Raw genomic sequence first — 18,800 nt, 5'->3', positions numbered from 1 at the left:
TTGGACCCATAGCTGCCAAGTCCTCCCTTTTTTAAAGGGAAATTCCCTTATGCTGAATAGGCTTCCTCGCGAGAAAAGGGAAAACTTGGCAGCTATGGTTGGACCTTTGGTGAGGCTTGGGAAACATCTCAGTTTGAAAAGGGAATGCAAGGATTTATGGGGAGGCTGGACAGAAAATGCTCACAGAAACAGTGACTTTGTGTTAAATCTCACTTGAAAACATCTCAGAAGCTGTGACAAGAGGAGAGAAAAATAAGAATAAACCTGTTGGGAAAGATTGGGGTTATATTGGACTATAATGATTGGAAAGAACTTGGAATTTGGATTAGAATGGCAGCAAGTATCGTTACTCAGAATCCTCAGATTTTGAAGCATGGGAAGTCAAAAATTTTATGATTTGGTATAATATTTGGTTTAATAGATATGTATTTGTATAATTCGGAACAATTGATGTGATTGGTTTGTAAGTGAAAATTTAATAAAAATTGATTTTTTTTTTAAAAAAAAGAATACAAACCTGATAAAAAGGTGTTGATTTCTTTAATCAATAAGCCAGTTCCAAGAGGAGTGTATTCTTGATGATGCCTCCTTAGAATAAATCCTTGGTTCTCCCTCTTGTTTTTCTTCTTTGAGCTCCACACAATAAAAAGCAGAAAAAAGAGATCACCGATCAGAGCATGCTGCTGCCTTTAGATGGAAACTGCTGATGGCAAAAATATGGTTCACTTGCTAAAGTATATTGAGATGGGACAGGAGGAAATGAGAAATGTATCACCTGTCTTTTCCTTGAACCACTTGGTGTTTCACAAATCTCTCTCCATGTCTTATTTACTACATTGCTCTTTCTTGCTTTTGTTTTCCCTGATGGGGAGACATTTCTAGGTTTGCTTTAAGAATGTCAAAATAATTCCATTGAAACCAAGAACAACAGGGTGGCAAGCAAGAGTGCCTTGATGAATTTATTATTGGGGCAATTGATAAAAGTTCTTAGATTTCCCCAGTGGAGCAGCAAGATTAAAAAAAAAAATCTATCTGGAGACTGGAAGGGAAAATAATCATTTTCATCTCCCACTTGCCCGCTCCCACATTTGCTCACCTTTGGCATTAGCTAGCAAATTTACTGAGTGGACAGTCCTAGGGAAATGACAGGGAGAGGTCTGTCACAGTCAGAAAATTTAACAAAAGAAAATAAAAGTTTTTCTTGCAGGTCACCTATGTCAATCAAGAGTAATTCCACAACAGACACCAGGGCTGGTAGTCTTAAACTTGCAAAAAGAGGCTTTTCTTTCCCAGTCCTATAGAGTTCATCTCAACTCTACCTAAGTCAATAATAAGCTTCTCATTAATTTTAAACAGATCATGGTTGTGCTCTGACATTCTTAGAACCTGAAGGCACAAGCATGTTGATTCGCAATAAACAAGTGCCCTCAGCCACTACTGTAAAGTCAACAAAATACTCACTTCTCTCTAGTAAGTTAACAGTATATACCCCGTGTAACATTGTTTGATGGGACTTATTTGCCCAGGAATACAGTATAGGCCTGCACCCTTTGAATTTGCCACTTAGTTTCAGAGTAGACTATATATGGGTAACCTGTTTCCTCTGCAGTGCTTTCAACTGAAACATTAAGGACTAGAAACTTAATAACTTCATGGTAGCAAAATAAAAAAATTCCTTCAGTAGCACCTTAAAGACCAACTAAGTTTTTATTTTGGTATGAGCTTTCGTGTGCATGCACACTTCTTCAGATTCATGGTAGCAGTATACCAATGGGAAGATGCATGGATAAAAAAATAAATTAATTACCATGATATTGAATAAATTAAACAAGAATTTGTATATCTGAGCAAACACTGCTGAACTCAGGCATTTTCTTGAACTGCACCAGGCTTCCCCAACCTATAGCTCTCAAGATATTTTGGCTCAGTTCCCATAATCCCTAACCATTGGGCCATGCTGGCTGAGGCTGATGTTAGTTGATCCAAAATATATGGAGGGCAACAGATTAAGTAAGGCTGATCTACACACAAGGTGTATAGTAGAACTTTGGTTTGCGACCGCCTCCGTTTACAACGAACTCGGAGAGTGACCGCCGCGGACCCGGAAGTATTTACATCCGGGTTGTGTGTGCGGGGGTGCGCAGAAGCGATCTGCGCAGCGCATGTGCAGAAACGCTTTATCAGCGAGCGACGAACTCAGGGAACAACCGGCTCCCCGGAACGGATCGTCATCGTAAACTGAGGTACCACTGTATGTCTTTGTGGAATCCATGTGCTTATAACTCTATGCTCATAGGATTCTCTGCATAGAGGCATCCCTTGCTGCCATACAACTGAACCACCCCAGCCCAATGTGCATTTATTTCCTTTAGGCATATCATGAGAATGTGGCTTCTGTTAAGGCTCCTGTTGTTATTTTTTTATGTATTTGAAATACCTGTGTCCCACTTTTCCACCACTTCACTCTTCAGGAGATGGGGCAGAGGGGGGGGGATTTGGCTGGGTTCACATTTGTATTGGCAAATCATGGAAGACCATGATTTTGAAGGGGTTTAGGAGGTACACAACCATGCTTCAAGTTCCTGTGGGTCGTGTAGCCTTTAAGTAGTTAATTCTGTTTCTGACTTGTTTTTCTAGGCAATATCATTCTCTCACAGTTAATTAAACACCGAGATGTGTGGAATTTTAATCTCCAGATAAGCCTTAACAGAGTCCCACAATGGCACATTGGATAGGACACACCTGCTAGTCTTAATATAAATGTTGTCAAGGCCACTGATGTGGTACATGTAACCCTATAAATCCCAAGAATACCTCTGTCAGTCAGAACTTTGATGCAGACTTAGAGCCGGCATGGTGCTGCACGCTGGCTCTAAGGAGTCATGTCCATTGCCATTCAGAGGCATAGCTGCCAAGTCTCCCGTTTTCCCGGTAAATCCCCGTTTTTCCAGCTGTTCCTAGCTGAAAAAAACAGATTTTTTTGTTTTTCCCCGGTTTATTCTGGCGTGGCGGCCATTTTGGAACTGGGCGGAGCATGCTCAGAAGCGACTTTTGATGCTGCTCTGCCCAGTTCCAAAATGACTGCAGTGCGACTTCTGGCGTGGTGGCCATTTTGGAACTGGGCAAAGCAGCATCAAAAGTCACTTCTGAGCATGCTCTGCCCATTTCCAAAATGGCGGCAGAGCTACTTCCGGTCTGCTATTTCCGGCCCGGTCCCTTATTTATCTGACAGCAACTTGGCAGGTATGTTCAGAGGAGTTCCCAGCAGCCAAAGGAAGAGATATAAGACCTCTGCCTTTGCTCTCCTTTGCTTTGGCAGTTATTAACACAGCCTATTAATAAAACCTGTTTCATAAAACACAGACCCAGTGTGCTTTGTTGCCTTGTTTGAATGCAAAAAGAACCTCTGTCCCTTGGCAGAAGAGCATTGCAATAGGAACCCACCCAATTCACACTTCCTGAAAGAATACACAAACCAAAACTTAGCTAGCCTTCAAAACTGCACTGCAGTTCTCCAGTCTAATGTGAATAAGGAGGTATATATTTGGGCAAAAAGGCATACATTTATGAAAATTGTACACAGACAAAAGCATTGCATATGGGGAAGTTGCTTGCTATAATGTGTGTATTAGGCAAAATCCTATGCAAAAGTGTGGATATTAGGAGAAATGCATGCTTAAAGGCTAACAAATTCTCACAGGGACTAACTGATGTGAAAATGTATAGACCTAAGCTTGGGAAAATAAGAAACTAAAAGAAGGAGAAACTCACAGAATTATATGTCCCTTGGCTTACAACCTAATACTAAAACATAATAATTACCAGCAACAAAATAAATTTAACCATCAACCTTTAAAAAAAAAAATCCCGCCCAAATAAATATGCAGTTAGCAGATAAGAGTTCATTCCTCGCTAATCCTTTAAATACCCTTGTCGCTGTTTCCTCCTTAGGGGTTGTACAGTAGTGGCTGGTTTCTACTAGGATTGGTAGGGTGGAAAATGGGGAGTCCAACAGTAGGTGGCACTAGAGTCAATGATAGGCAGAGCCAACTAATCCTAGTTTTGTCCCCATCCTCCTCCCTGCTAAGGGCTACAAGGGAAACATTGAGACTAAGGAGGAAGAGGTTGACAGTCAGTGCCACCTCCTGGACCCGATGTAATGAAGAAGGCAGGCAGGTAGCAGTTGCTTGAGTACAAATGGAGGTTGGTGGGGCAGTGCCCCATTTGTCAAAACAGACTAGCAGTAGCACATGTGCATGTTGCAATGCAGTGGTTGCATGATTTTTAGAGCTCCTCCAGGCAACCAGTTTATCATTGAGCACACTTCCTGATTTGCTTGAACAAGGCTTAAGGGGAGGTTAGATTACATCAAGCCTTTGCTGAGCATTAGTTCTGATCTGCTGTACACATCTTGCTGTGAAACTTGCATTCACCCCACTCTTTTCAGCGTATTTCCCCATTATGGACACTTACACTCATATATACATAAACACTTGCACCCATCTTTCTTTAGCACTTTCCAATTTTTAAAGAATATTATTACTGATGTGATTTCTGTAGTTATTTAGAGTTATTGTAGAGTTATACATACACATGCAAACACTCACCCACCCATAGATATTTAAACCCCAAACAATTTAGATTAAAAAGATCATTTATGGCAGCAAACTGTCTATCCTTATTTCTAAAATACTGTATGGGTGGGTGAGGGGAGAGAGAGAGAGAGAGAGAAGAGAGAGAGAGAGAGTTGGGATCCAGTTCTTTATTTCATCTCTAGCAATTTTATAAGGAAGCAGCATCTCAGTTAACTTTCTATATTCTAATTGTTTCCCCAATTTCCCCAATTAATTTCAGCTTCTTTTGTCTTCTGTTCTTTCCCCAGATTTTAGCATACAGTATCTTTACAATTTGTCACTATGTGCTAGATCTGTGTTTGGCATTTCCTTTGTACTCTTGTTCCCTTGTGTATAATTTAATAAGCACAGCAGTGGTTCTGCATTTATTCCCCATCACTTTCCTAACTGCAAAACGTCATTTAAGCAAACAAACAAACAAACCCAACTGGATTTTTTGCCCTAGGGCAGGGACATCAAACTCCTAATAGACTGCGAACTACTCACAGTATTAAAAAAATTCATTGTTGTTGGATGGACCAAAGTTATTGAACTTTTTTTTTTAGGAAGCCACAGGTTTTTTTTCCCTTTTGGCGGGGGAGGAGATCACTGACGGGCCAAAGATCTACCAGGAACACCCCGCAATCTACAAGTAGACCATGATCTACTTAGTGGACATGCCTGCCCTAGGGTAACAGAATACTTCAATCTGCTTTAATTGCACAAAGCTAAACTTCCAGTGTGCACTTGAACTTCTCCCACAAGATAGTGACAATCTAGAACAGGGCTCCCTCAATTAAGGCCCACGGGCTGGATGCAGCCCGCGAGGCTCTTTTATGTGGCCCCCAGTGACCCCCGCTGCCTGCTCTTAACAGCGCGGTGCAGCGTGGCTACCCACTTCCGGGTGGCTGGAGCATCGGAAACAGCTTGTGCGCATGAGCAAACATCATTTCCGGCGCACTTCTAGGTTGGAGGAGTGCTGGAAACAGCTTGCACGCATGCGCAAGCATCATTTCTGGCACACTTCTTGGTCGGAGGAGGCCCATGCGCATGCACACAAGCTATTTCCGGCGCTCCTCCAACCCGGAAGTATGCCAGAAATAGAATGTGCGCACGCGTATGGGCGCATGCTCCTGCGTGCTCTCCTGCCCTCTGGCCCAAAGCCGGGTAAGTTTGGGGACCCCTGGTCTAGAAGCAGCTTACATTTCACTCCCTGCATCCATATAAGAAACTGGGGGCTTCTGCCCCATCTCACTCCATTTATCAACCTCCCCACACACCAACTGCTTTGCGAAATGCTCCTCCCTAGAGACTTCACTATCACCTCCCAGCTCACCCTAACCTCCTCCTAGCTTGCCACAATCCCCACCCCCTTTTAAATGAGGGGGTGGCACTTAAGAGAGCAGTTTTCTGAACGACCACATTCCTGCAGCTGCATTTAACTGGGGTGGGGTACTTCACAGAGGAGTTTGTGAAGCACCTCGCTCCCTCTGTTAACCACTGCTGCAGAGCAGTTTAACAGAGGAGACAGGTGCTTCAAATAACAGTTTTTCAAACCACTCTGTGAAGCACCTCCCACCTCCATTAACAGAGTGGGGAGATGCAGCCCCACAAACTGTGGTGTGACAACAACCTCATATTTCTACAGGCAGAAAAGTTCGTGTGTAATCAGTCCAAATTTCGACAGTGATCAAGGATCAATACAAAGGCTTGTTTCAGGGTTCACTGAACCTATCCATATTCAGCTCACAAAATCAACCTTATCTGACCTCCTTTGCCTAGGAAAGAGTAATATATCTGCCTTGTTTGCCTTCTAGCTGCATGACTCAGACATTCAGAGCAGGAGGATTTGTTAACAACTGTCAATCTTCGAGAAAGGCCACTGGCATGCATTGATAGTGACAAGCCTGATCTTGAGCTGTACTGAGCCTATACCTTAAGAGAAGGTTCTTCAAAAGATATCAGGAGATTGAAAGGACAGCCATTCTTCCACAGGAAGAAAAACACCCACCTTTATGCTTTCTAGCATTACTAATGTCAAGATACAGAAAGCATGGAGGTATACTCAGAAGTTTCACAGTACCAGGCAGAACTCTTTTGGTCTCTGATATCATCTGACCATTGATGTTCTGGTGGCTGCAATACCGACATTTTCAGGGATGATGCCCGAATCCACCAAGATCCAGCTAGCACCTTCCTCCTCTTGTACCAAAGTGATATCAGGCCTCATCAGAAATCCTGCTTTTTTGATGCAATGTGCAGTGTTGGTGTTCCAATTATCTCTGCTGTCTCAACTTCTGCACATTGGGTGGAAAATCTGAAGTTGGACCCTACATGTGCTCATCTGAATATGCATTGGCTTCATAGCTGCCAAGTACCCCGTTTCCCCCGGGAAACCCCCGTTTTTACTTACCTTTTCCCGGTCGTTCCCCATATCACTTCATCTCCCGTTTTTCTCCGTTATTTTCTCCTGCCAGCGGCCATTTTTTTCTGATTTGCCCTTCTATGGGCACAAAAAATGGCTGCTGGTGGCTTCAAAAGTAGCTTCTACGCATGACCGGAAGTGCGTCGACGCAACTTCCGGTGTTGCCCCGCCCATCTATGGGCACCAAAAATGGCCGCCGCCGACACCGGTCATGCGTAGAAGCTACTTTGGAAGCCGGCAGCGGCCATTTTGGGTGCCCATAGAAGGGCAAAGCGACACCGGAAGTTGCGTTGACGCAACTTCCGGTGTCACACGGCTGCCGGTCCCGGTTTCTGCAGTCCGGGACTTGGAAGGTAAGATTGGCTTCTTCACATCATCATTAAAAGAGGCTTTAGAAAATGGCTTTGAAAGTGGATGGGACAAATTCATGGAGGATAAGGCTTTCAATGGCTGCTAGCCAAATATGACGATGCTCTCCCACCACTGTTGGTGACAGTGATGCTTCTGAACACAAGTTGCTGGAAACTACAGGAGGGCAGAGCACTCTTGTGCTTTGGTCCTGCTTGAAGGTTTCTTACAGGGGTCTTGTTGTCCACTGTGGAAACAGGATGCTGAGTTTGATGGGCCGTTGGCCTGATCCAGTGGGCTCTTTGTATGTTCTTATCATCAGAAGCCCTGGACTATTAGGGCTCCCTATCACACATGGGAGCTCCAAACTTTGCTTCGTAACGGGTGGTATTCATCAGGACAACTGCAAAAGAAGGAAGGGTTCTCTCTCTCTCTCTCTCTCTCTCTCTCTCTCTCTCTCTTTTACACACACACACACTACTAGCCCAGAGGTGGAAAGAAGAGACAATCTCGACCCGAGAAGAATGGCAAACCAAATTGATGGACTAACTGGGAAGCTCAGGAACCAAGACGACAAGATTTTTTAAAAAAGAATGGGAAACATTTACAATGTATATACAAAATCATTGTAAGCAGGTGAAAACATTAGCAGGATTTAAACACACTTGTAATGTGACAGAATGTATAGAATACCCAGGAAGATTAAAAAAAATTGGAGAAGTATTGATACTTCTGGATACTTCCATGGATTAATAGGATCCATGGAAGGGATAGGGGGAAGTCAGGAGATTCAGAGTAATAATTAGATTTGGAATTGGTTTTGTTGCAAGTTTATGTTTGTTTGTTTTTGAAAATCAAAAAAAAATTATTTCAACACACACACCTCTCCATGTGTTGTTTTTGCAGCCCTGATTCCCACCGTCACTGGGTGGGGAGGGGACCTCTGAAGATGTTAAATGCATGTACACATTTAAAATGGCATTTACTTCAATCCGGAAATGGTCCCTCTTTACTAATTTGCAGCTTTGCTTTGGGGGGAACTTAGAGCTTTGAAAATGTGTGTGGTGCAGATTGTGTATTGCTACCTTACAGGGTAACTGCACTTTGTTTTTGATTCATGGCAAATCAGGCTTTTTCTTCCCACCCCTGCCACACAGCCCCCATTTAATTATAATTTAGGATTCAGAACTGTCTTGTGCAAACCACCTCCTTTTTTATGTATGTATGCCTTTTTCATAATTAATAACAAACTTCCTAGCCCATCGGCTGACAGAAAAGCATTACAGGCCTGTCAGGTTTCGAGTGATAATGCCCGACTCCACAATGCCATATGAAAAGCTGTCCTTTGGGGTTCAGAAATATACAATGTGCGTGGCTTCAATGTGTGAAGATAAGATTAAAGTACAAAGGAGGCAATTAAATTCTTAGATCATATTTATAAAGGCATTTCCGATGTTTACTGTGGCGTTATCACTGGCCACAATATTGAGCAGACTTTTCCTGATTTAAAACAGAAGCAACAAATTAAGGGGGAGGAGGAATTCAAACAGTAATTGTGGGCATTCGTTGGGGTCAGTAGGGTAGAAGGCAGGGAGGTCAACAGAAGGGGGAGCTATAACCAATGACAGGCAGTACCAGAGCCAATGACAGGCAGAGGGAACTTATTCTGCTCTTGTCCCCATCTCCCTCCCAGCCGAGTTTCGTAATGGCAACACAGAGGCTGAAGAAGAGGAAACTAGCAGCCAGGATAGTTGTAAGAAGGCAAGCAGATGGGGGCCAGCTGAGGTTGGTGGGGTTACCATTGGCCCCAATGGTATACAGCATAATCCAGATTTGTTTAAGCATCTTGTCCTGGTGTGATAAAAAAAGAGCGAAAATCTGCAAAAAAGTGTGTTTTGAAAATCAGAGCCAATTAAGAAAACAGATTTGCATATAAACAAATCAAAGTGGACCATTCTCCCTTGAACTTCCTGGTCTCTTAAGAAAACTCTGGCCTTGCTGAGGGATGCACTGTGTACCATTTCTTATTTATTTTCCATGCCGATCACATTAATTTACCCTCCTTGGTCCATTCTTGCTGTAATTAACCAAGAGAGACACCCTTTAATGGGAAACAGAACCTCTCCAAAATTAATCAAGCTAATTAGTGCTAAACAATTGGAAACCATTGCATATTTATGTCAAAGCTTGCCCAGAGGACTCCGGAGAATTTAAGTTCCCATTTTGCCCAGGGAACTAGGCAAAGAAAATAAGATGAATTCAGATGAAATATACCGTCATGCAGCCTACGCCTTCGTGGAGTGGGGCTCACGGATGCAAAGATGCCTCGATAATGACCATCACTGTTGTCCATTTCAAAATCTATATCAGTGGGTGGAGAACCTTGTGTGGGCATCAAATGTGGGCCTCTAGACTTCTCTGTCTGGCTTTCTCCAGGTCTTCCCAGGCCACACAACCTATCGCCAGGCCACAGCTCTCCCCAGCCCTACATCATAACATCCTTCAGTGCTGGAGCCTTGAACTCTAATCATGCCTCTTGCTTGCTTGGGTACAAATTACCATACTATACAAAGGTAACATTCATTGCTCCACCCACTTTTTCCTCTGGCCACTCCCACCACTGGCATATGGCCCTCAGAAGGTTGCACAGAAGAGAACACGGGAAAAGGCTCCCAACACCCCTAAGGAAACATAATCCCTGCCAGTTTTATAGTGGGTTTATAGATTGCAGTCTTTTGAAGTATCTGAAGAAGTCTGAATGCACACGAAAGCTTATACAGTACCTAGAACAAACTTAGTTGGTCTCTAAGGTGCTACTGGACTATTTTTAATTTTTTTAATTTTGACTGCGTCAGACCAACACGGCTACCTACCTGAATCTAGTCTCTTGAAGGTTGGACATGCCTTAAACATATAGGGCAGGTGGGGCCAGAGAGGAGCAAAAAGTGACAGATTTGTCATCATTAATACAAATATTTTGTGCATACAGGATAGGAATTATGTAGGTAAATTCTGCATGTCTGTATACAGTGGCGTAGCAAGGGTGGGTGATGGGGGCGGGTCACCCCGGGTGCCACCCTGGAGGGGGTGACACTCGGCACACACCCCACTGGGGAACATTTTTTTTATTTTCTGTTGCATGAGATTTTTCAACTGTTCTTATATGTTCTTTCAATGCTGATTTCATATCTGAAGTCGGTTTTGTTCTGTAAGCTCTAGTTGTTCTTGTTTTTTTGCAATTCGTGTTTTTCACTTTTCGCCAGAGCCAGGGGTGAGAAAAAAAATTTCCGCACCGGCCACCACCTGGGCTTGCTACGCCTCTGTCTGTATACACTTCCTGGGGGAGGGGGCAAGTTAGTTTCTAAAGGCGCAGTGTGGGGTTTTGCTCTTGCTTCCCTTCTCTCCTTCCTTGAGAGCGTTAATAAAAATCTTACATTACAATATGGATTTTAAACTGCAAAAACACTGCGGAGACGTGAAGGTAGGCGGGTGCAGAACAACCCTATATGAAAACGTGACATTCGTTACTATCTGTGTAATGCTTCCTTTCTTTTATGATGCATCTCTTCTGGGTTTGTTGACAAAGGGAGCGTAGAAAATTGTCAGCAGCCGAAAACTATACACAGCAGCTGCACAGGGGGAGTCGATGGTGCCAGCCAGCATCAACATTTGCCTTCGGGAGCTGACTGGTGCAATGGGGGTGGGAGAGATTTTAGGTTACAAGCCCCAGCTGAGATTTACAACTGTAGCCTTTTGCAAGAGCCCACTTTTTTCACTCAGCGAGGGAAGGGGTTGTTACTGGATTTTCTTCAATTAGCCATGGCACTCGTGATGTTTGAGGCAGTTTGTACTTGGTTACAGCAACAGCAGGCACCCAGGGACCCACAACAATAAGAGTTCGCAGGTCTTAGCTTTACACATGCTAATTAAGCTGTGTAACAAGCAGGGGCTACAATTAGGTAACTAGGCAGCGACCTTATCAGAAGAGAAAAGGTAACCAGAGCAATGGTGCTGCAGTAAAACTGCTAGCACATCTGCCTACACACCTTGAGCATGACTCAACATGCCCAAACCAGGACTTCCTGTGAAGTTGAGCCAGTGGCATATCGTGGGTTGCCAGTGGCCAGGGCAAGGCAAGAATTGGATTGTGGACTGTGTGTTGTGTGCTGTGCTTGGGAGGTGTTGAGAGGAGTGGCCAGAGGGATGCCTCTCCACCACCTGAAAAGTGGCCTCCAAGGTCTGTCTAACAGGCCTCACGGCTGCTCTCAGGCACAGTAGCGCATGTGTGTGACCGCTATCTATTTTTTCTCGTTCAGGGCCTCCCTGCACGTTTAGCTGCATCTTTCGTCTTCACTGTGGCTTTGTTTAAATGAGGGTCACGCAGAGGGAGGGAAACGGACGGAGTACACATGCGCATTCAATTGCCTAACGGTGTCCACATCACTCAAGAGATCACAGCCACAGAGATAAGGGAAGAGGAGGTACTCCATGGTCTGGAGAGGTCACTTTCTGGTTCATATGGAGAAGTCGTTTTCGGTAGAGCCCAGCAACAAAAGAGGCAGCACCGAGAGTAGGAATTTTGCACCCTTAAGAATTTTGTGCCGGGGGCAACCACCTCTGTGCCCCCTATGCTATGCCACTGGGCTGACCTTCTTCTTCAGTCCTGCCTCCCGACTTGTTCAAAAACTTTCCCCTTGCTCCTAACTCTTTGCCGGTTTCTCTATCTTGCCCCCTGGTTTTGCCTTTGCCTTTTGTCAATGTTTAGCTTATCGTTTATTTCAATGAGCATTTTAATATTTTAAATAGCTGTTTTTACTGATAATGTTAGAGTTTTATTCCTTTTGCAAACCATTTTGAGGAATATACATATAATCAAGTGGTATATAAATTTTATGAAATGAAATGAAATAAATAAAATCCAAAACGTGCCCCAAAAGATGGGCGACTCCTGAGCTAAGCCCTGACTTCTGTTCTGGAAAAATATGGATGGGTTAGAAAGAGCCTATTCATTGTCATGTGTAGAGCTGAACTGCATGTTCCATGCATTGCCCCAGAAAGATAATCCGAAAAGAATTAATCGTATCATAGAACAATAGAATGAACTTCACCTCCACCTGCTTGCTAGAATTAAAATGATGGCACTGGAGGAAACGGTCGCTGATTATGGCTCCCTCTATTCACACAAGCTTGTTACATGGATTATGTAAGTCAAGATGGGGGGTTTCTTGATCGATCCCAGTAAAAGCTCATTTCACAGTGAGAATCCATTCCCTTTGGGCTCATAAAGCTCCACTCATAAAACTCAGAGTGCTTTCTTTGCTTTTCCTGACTCTGTAATATGAATGTTTAAAACCTATGTTGGCTAGAATGCGCTTATCATTTCAAAATGGCTCCCCCTTCCCCTTTCCACACTACATTAACAGCATTTATGAAAACAGTGGGAGAGGCACTTCAGGGTGCTTTCAGTGCTATGTGTGAAAATGCACAAAACCTTCACCACCATCCATAATCCTTTTTATCTCATTCGCTTTCTTGACAACTCAATTTGGGCAGCAGGGGTTGAAAGAGTCCGCTCGGTGGAGCCAGGGCTCCACTGAGATATGAACTCAAGACAGTGTTGGCATGACAGTTCAGGAGGAGAGGCTCCCCCTCATTGGTAGACCACCTTTCTCCCTCTGGAGGAGGAGGAGGAGGAGGAGGAGGAGGAGGAGGAGGAGGAGGAGGAGGAGGAGGAGGAGGAGGATCAATACCAGCTCCTACGAGACAGGATGAATCTCCTGCCATAGTCCAGGCTATCCAGCAACTTTGGAAGCTTGCGCCCTATTGCTCAAGAGAAGAGAAAGTGAAACTGTCATTTTTTTCCCCTCTTCCCTCTCATCTTACATTCAGTTCTCCACATTTCCACATTGGTTAGCTGCCCACACCACACACACATTTAAGTTCTTCTGCAATTTCATCAGTGGATTCTTCCTAATAGAGTGATACCTTGCTTCTCAAACGGCTTAGTTGTTGAACAAATCAGCTCCCGCAAACCCAGAAGTAAGTGTTCCAGTTTGCAAACGTTTTTCAGAAGCTGAACATCTGATGCAGCTTCCGCTTGAGTGCAGGAAGCTCCTGCAGCCAATCAGAAGCCACACCTTGGTTTCTGAACCGTTTCGGGAGTCGAAAGGACTCCCGGAACGGATTAAGTTCAAGAACCAAGGTATCACTGTGCACAGAAGTTTGTAGGCAATTTTGCATAATATACAGATTTTTGCAAAGTGTTTTCCCCCAACAGAATTCATTTCAATGTTATTTTCACTAATATATGGAACCTGATACACAGTTTAGCCTATCACATGCATTTTTGTACTTGGCTGGAAATTTGGAGAATTTCAAAGGGTGTCTGTGTCTCGGTTCATGTATTGTCTCAGAAAGTGCTAATCTGGTATGGCCACCTTTAAATGCAAATGGAATTGAATTCTCTTTACCCTGTCATGTCTCCCTGGAACCCCATTCTTCGGCCCGGCACTAGGAATTCTGAACAGCACTTCACACTACAGGTCCCATATCCCAGCAATTCAACAATGAAACCAGATGAAACTGTTGCACATCTGTGATGCTTACCCTTCCACCTTACCTTCCAAGTCCCGGACTGCAGAATCTGGGACCAGCAGCCATGTGACACCGGAAGTTGTGTCGACGTAACTTCCGGTGTCGCTTTGCCCTTCTATGGGCACCTAAAATGGCTGCCAATGACACCGGAAGTCGCGTCTATGCACTTCCGGACATGCGTAGATGCGACCTTTGAAGCCGGCGGCGGCCATTTTTGGTGCCCATAGAAGGGCAAATCGGAAAGGGAAAAAATGGCCGCCGGCAGGAGAAAATAACAGAGAAAAATGGGAGACAAAGTGATAGGGGGGACCACCAGGAAAAGGTAAGTAAAAACGGGGGTTTCCCGCGGAAAACGGGGTACTTGGCAGCTATGCCTTCCACCAAGCATCGCCACCGTGCCTCCCATTCCTGACCTCCTGTTGGGCACTATATTCCTGTCCTTTGGAATGACGTGCCTTGCACTGGCTTCTAAAGAAAGTTATGATGGTACAGTAAGTGGATCATAGCAGTTACCTTAAGAAGGAAAGAAAAAAGTGAAGAATGTTCAATATAATTTGCAATTTTACAATGGATCTGATTATGCTTCCTGAATAGCTGCAGGATAGCACATGGCATAAGAAAAGCACTGAATGAAACAGCTGCACCAGCAGCCACTCCCAGAGGCATTATTGGTAAATTAAAATAGTGGTGAATACTCTAGACACATGGCCAAGCAATAGATCTAAATCAAATGGGATGCCGGCATCAGTCCCAATAGGAACTGACATTTGCTCCACTATTTTGGGTGCTGACAACTGGGTTTATCTAGTGACTGAGGAGAAGCAGCAGAAACCTACAGCCAAGATGGGGAAGCTGTGGTCCTTTAGATGCTGTTGGGTTCCAACTCCCATCACATGCCCCGCAAGCATCCTGGAAAATATAGGACATCCTGCTTTCTCACATGAGAGGACGGCAGCCATTTTGGGTGCTGTGATCTCACATGATTTCATGCCAAGTTCTCACCCAGATAAAAGCACATCCCCCCCAAAAAAAGAGAGCTTTTTCCAAGGCTGCAATCTTGCATGGTGCCCCAAAGCATGCATTTTTGAACACAGTCCTGAAAAAAACCCACATCTTTGGGGCTCTGTGATCTGGCACAGGAGCATGGACAGAAAGACGTGCATCCTAGTTTTTGGGACACGAGATGCTGGAGGTTATGCCATCAGTACCAGCCAACATGGACAGTGATCAAGGATGAGAGGAGTCACAATTCAGAGGCACCTGCAGGGTGACAGGTTCCCCATCCCTGAGCTACAACACCCCTGATTGCTAGCCATCCATCCCATAGCTGCCAAGTTCCGGCCTGAGAAATGAGGGACTGGACCGGAAGTAGCAGACCGGAAGTAGCGCTGCCGCCATTTTGGAACTGGGCGGAGCATGCTCAGAAGCTACTTTTGATGCTGCTCTGCCCTGTTCCAAAATGGCCGTCGCACCAGAAGTCGCGCTGCAGCCATTTTGGAACTGGGCAAAGCAACATCAAAAGTCGCTTCTGAGCATGCTCCGCCCAGTTCCAAAATGGCCACCGCGCCAGAATAAACTGGGAAAAAACAAAAAAAATCCATTTTTTCGGCTGGGAACAGCTGGAAAAACAGGGGTTTCCCGGGGAATACAGGAGACTTGGCAGCTATGATCCATCCTCTGCTTGGATGCCTCCACCACAACAGGGCCCGCTATGTCCTACACAGTTGAGCACTCCCACATCTAACCCCAGCAGCCCCCGCAAGTCTCTTGGCTCCTGCTATCAAGCAGGCAAGCACTGCAAGTTCTGCGCATTAACCATCATAAAAACCATTTCAGGAGGAGAGAGAGAAACCCAACATGAAAAAGTGCCCGATGGTCTATTATAGGTACTCAGTTTTAATCAAGATTATTTGTCCCAGCTCCGCATCCAACGTACATCTAACAGGCCATCTGCTCATCCAATGCTCTTGAAAGTTTGATTTGAAAGCATCATTCCAGCACTGATTTAGAAACATGCCCTCCAGAGGAACTGAATGCATATTGTATGATATATGGCAACAATTATGTTCCGTATAATTGTGTACCGTACTGTACCCAACAGGCTGTTAACCTGTTAATTCCCCCCTCCCTCACACTTCCATGTGCAGCGAGTAAATAAATGCTGTCGACCATTCACTTGGGGAACGCTGCAAATCAATAGGACCCTTTTACTTTAAGCTTATGGGATCTTGGCGTTTTCATATGCTGGATAATTGGATCATTAGCATTTGTGATAAAACTGCACTTGGAACCTGTGATCTTGTACCATATGCAATCTTAGCTGGCAAGTGTTGCTAGATTGTAAATAGTAAAAAGTCATCATCTACTGGCCAACCAGACTGTTAGGTGGAGAGGATAGATCAGCGATTAGGTGAAAGTTAATGCAAGTGGACTTATTTGTTCAATAGACTGATGCACTTGTAGAAGGCTGGGGCAATCTGGCATTATTTATAAAGGATTACTTCTTTTAAGTTGCTGCAGAATTTGGTACAAAATATGTATTTTAAAGCTCTTCCCAGGATAGACTCTTTGTTATGTATTGGTGTCAGGGACCGTGCTGAGGAGGGCTACACTGAGGAGGAATGGCGGGGGGCACCTCCTCCCCCTGCTCCTGCTCCTGAATCTTCCCAGGAGCAGGAGGGCAGTATAGATTTGGAACAGTGTTTTGCAGAGGGGCCTAGTCCAGAAGGCAGAAGCTGGGAAATACTGGATGGGGAACAGCTAGAAGAAAAAGAAACACTGGAAGTGAGAGGGTTAACAAATTAACAGCATTCCTCCAATCTCCGCAAAGTCATGAAGAGCTCAGAAAGTTTCAGAACAGAAAGTCCAGAGGGTACAAGCTCATATTACAAGACATAGGAGTCATGTAGATTAATAGGGATGGAGGAGTGTAAACCTTAATTGGGAGCATTGCCATTTCTAGGAGAAGTGTTCTTTGTTCTCTCGCTGGGATTATTAAAGTTTCTAACTGGTAAAATGTTCCTTTTATCTTCTTATCTACTGCCACGGGGGGAGGAAGCCAATTCCCCGAAGCCTGACAATTGGTTGCACAATAATATAATCATTTCAAGGTAACCTACAGTAGCAATCGTAACTCAACTTCCTGTTATCACCACCATGCTGAGGGGAAGCAGGAGCAGGACATCTCACATGGTGCCCCCTGCCGGCTGTGCACCTCCTATGAGGTCTGCTCCACTGCCAGCTGCTCATGCCCCCATTCCTGCCCCTGCCTCTGCAGTGGTTTCTTGTGCCCCTGGGCAGATGGCCATCACTACGTGGCTGTGGGCTCCACTGTGGGGCACACTCGTGGACATGCCATGTCTGGTGGGTTTGGAAGTGGAAGCTCTGAAGCCACAAGGTCTGACATCACTTCCTAGGAGCCTCAGGCAGCCCAGCCTGCAATGCAGCAGTTGCAGCAGTTCACATCTTGCCAGTACAAGATGAAGAATTCCTGAAGTACACAGAGAACCAGGCCGGGTTGAACCTGTGCAAGGGGTTCAATGATGTGCTGAAGCTGAAGCAATGCCAGTTTGCAAATGGCTCAACCTAACAAGAGCTCTTCAAGATGAACTCACTTTCCAGGGAATAAGTTAATGAGACTTACTTCTGCTTATGGGAGTGGGTGGCGGTCGACTCTAAACCACTGAGCCTCTTGGGCTTGCTGATCGGAAGGTCGGCAGTTCGAATCCGCACGATGGAGTGAGCTCCCCTTGCTCTGTCCCAGCTTCTGCCAACCTAACATTTCGAAAGCACACCAGTGCAAGTAGATAAATAGGTACCGCTGCGGTGGGAAGGTAAATGGCATTTCTGTGCACTCTGGTTTCCGCCACGGTATCTGGTTGCACCAGAAGCGGTTTAGTCCTGCTGGACACATGACCCGGAAAGCTGTCTGTGGACAAACGCCGGTTCCCTCAGCCTGAAAGCGAGATGAGCACCGCAACCCCATAGTCGCCTTTGACTGGACTTAACTATCCAGGGGTCCATTACCTTTACTAATTCTGAGTAAGCATTGTGAGGATTGCAAAGGAAGTGAGGAGTAGGGATGAGGGAGATCTATCAAATTCTCCATTTCCAAAACAATACAAGAACTGGAACCACAACTGCCATATGTCTGAATTTTCCTGGAGATTACTGGAATTTCAAAGGCGGAAGTGACGTCCGGGAGGAATTTCCAAAATGTGGCGCTTTGTCCTGATATTTATTCATTTAAGAAGCTCAACAACTATCAGGGTGTCCTGGTTTTTACTTTTTGAAATATGGCAACCCTAGCTGAAACACAGCCAATCCTTCAAATTCCTCACTTATCTGAATCTTGGCGTGCAGTTCTCCAACCAGACAATGTTTACATACATGTGCATATTAGGTAATAAGTGTGCATAAAAATGAAGGCATTAGTGGAAATAAAAAACAAAAATGCATCATATTAGGACAGCCATTCTCAACCTTCGATCCCCAGATGGACTACAAGCCCCATCATCCCTAGTTAGCAGGACCAGTGGTGTTCTGGGTGTTCTGGTCCAACATCATCTGGGGACCCAAGGTTGAGAAAGGCTGTATTAGGAGAAATTGATTTCAGAAATACACACATTAGTCAAAACGAAAAGAAATGTTTATTGGAAGAAAATCACACAAAAATGCAGAATTGTTTTCATGATGCAAACTGCTCCAGAAATGTGAAGAACTGGATTTAAGATTGGAATGGGAAGCTTGGGTAGTCAAAATTGTTCTTCCATGGGGACATGATGGTTTGTGGAATTGTTAACCTTAGGGTGGGGAGGGAC

General features: G+C 44.6%; 1 pseudogene; it reads left to right on the top strand.

The window, feature by feature from the left end:
• Window positions 1-17,136: 17,136 nt before the first annotated feature.
• Window positions 17,137-17,569, top strand: LOC118093309 (coiled-coil-helix-coiled-coil-helix domain-containing protein 2-like; annotated as a pseudogene).
• Window positions 17,570-18,800: the final 1,231 nt, after the last annotated feature.

The sequence above is a fragment of the Zootoca vivipara genome, chromosome 14 (assembly GCF_963506605.1).
Source record: "Zootoca vivipara chromosome 14, rZooViv1.1, whole genome shotgun sequence".
Lineage (NCBI taxonomy): Eukaryota > Metazoa > Chordata > Lepidosauria > Squamata > Lacertidae > Zootoca > Zootoca vivipara.
Note: the sequence above shows the minus strand (reverse complement) of the source record. Positions and strands in the feature narration are given on the sequence as shown.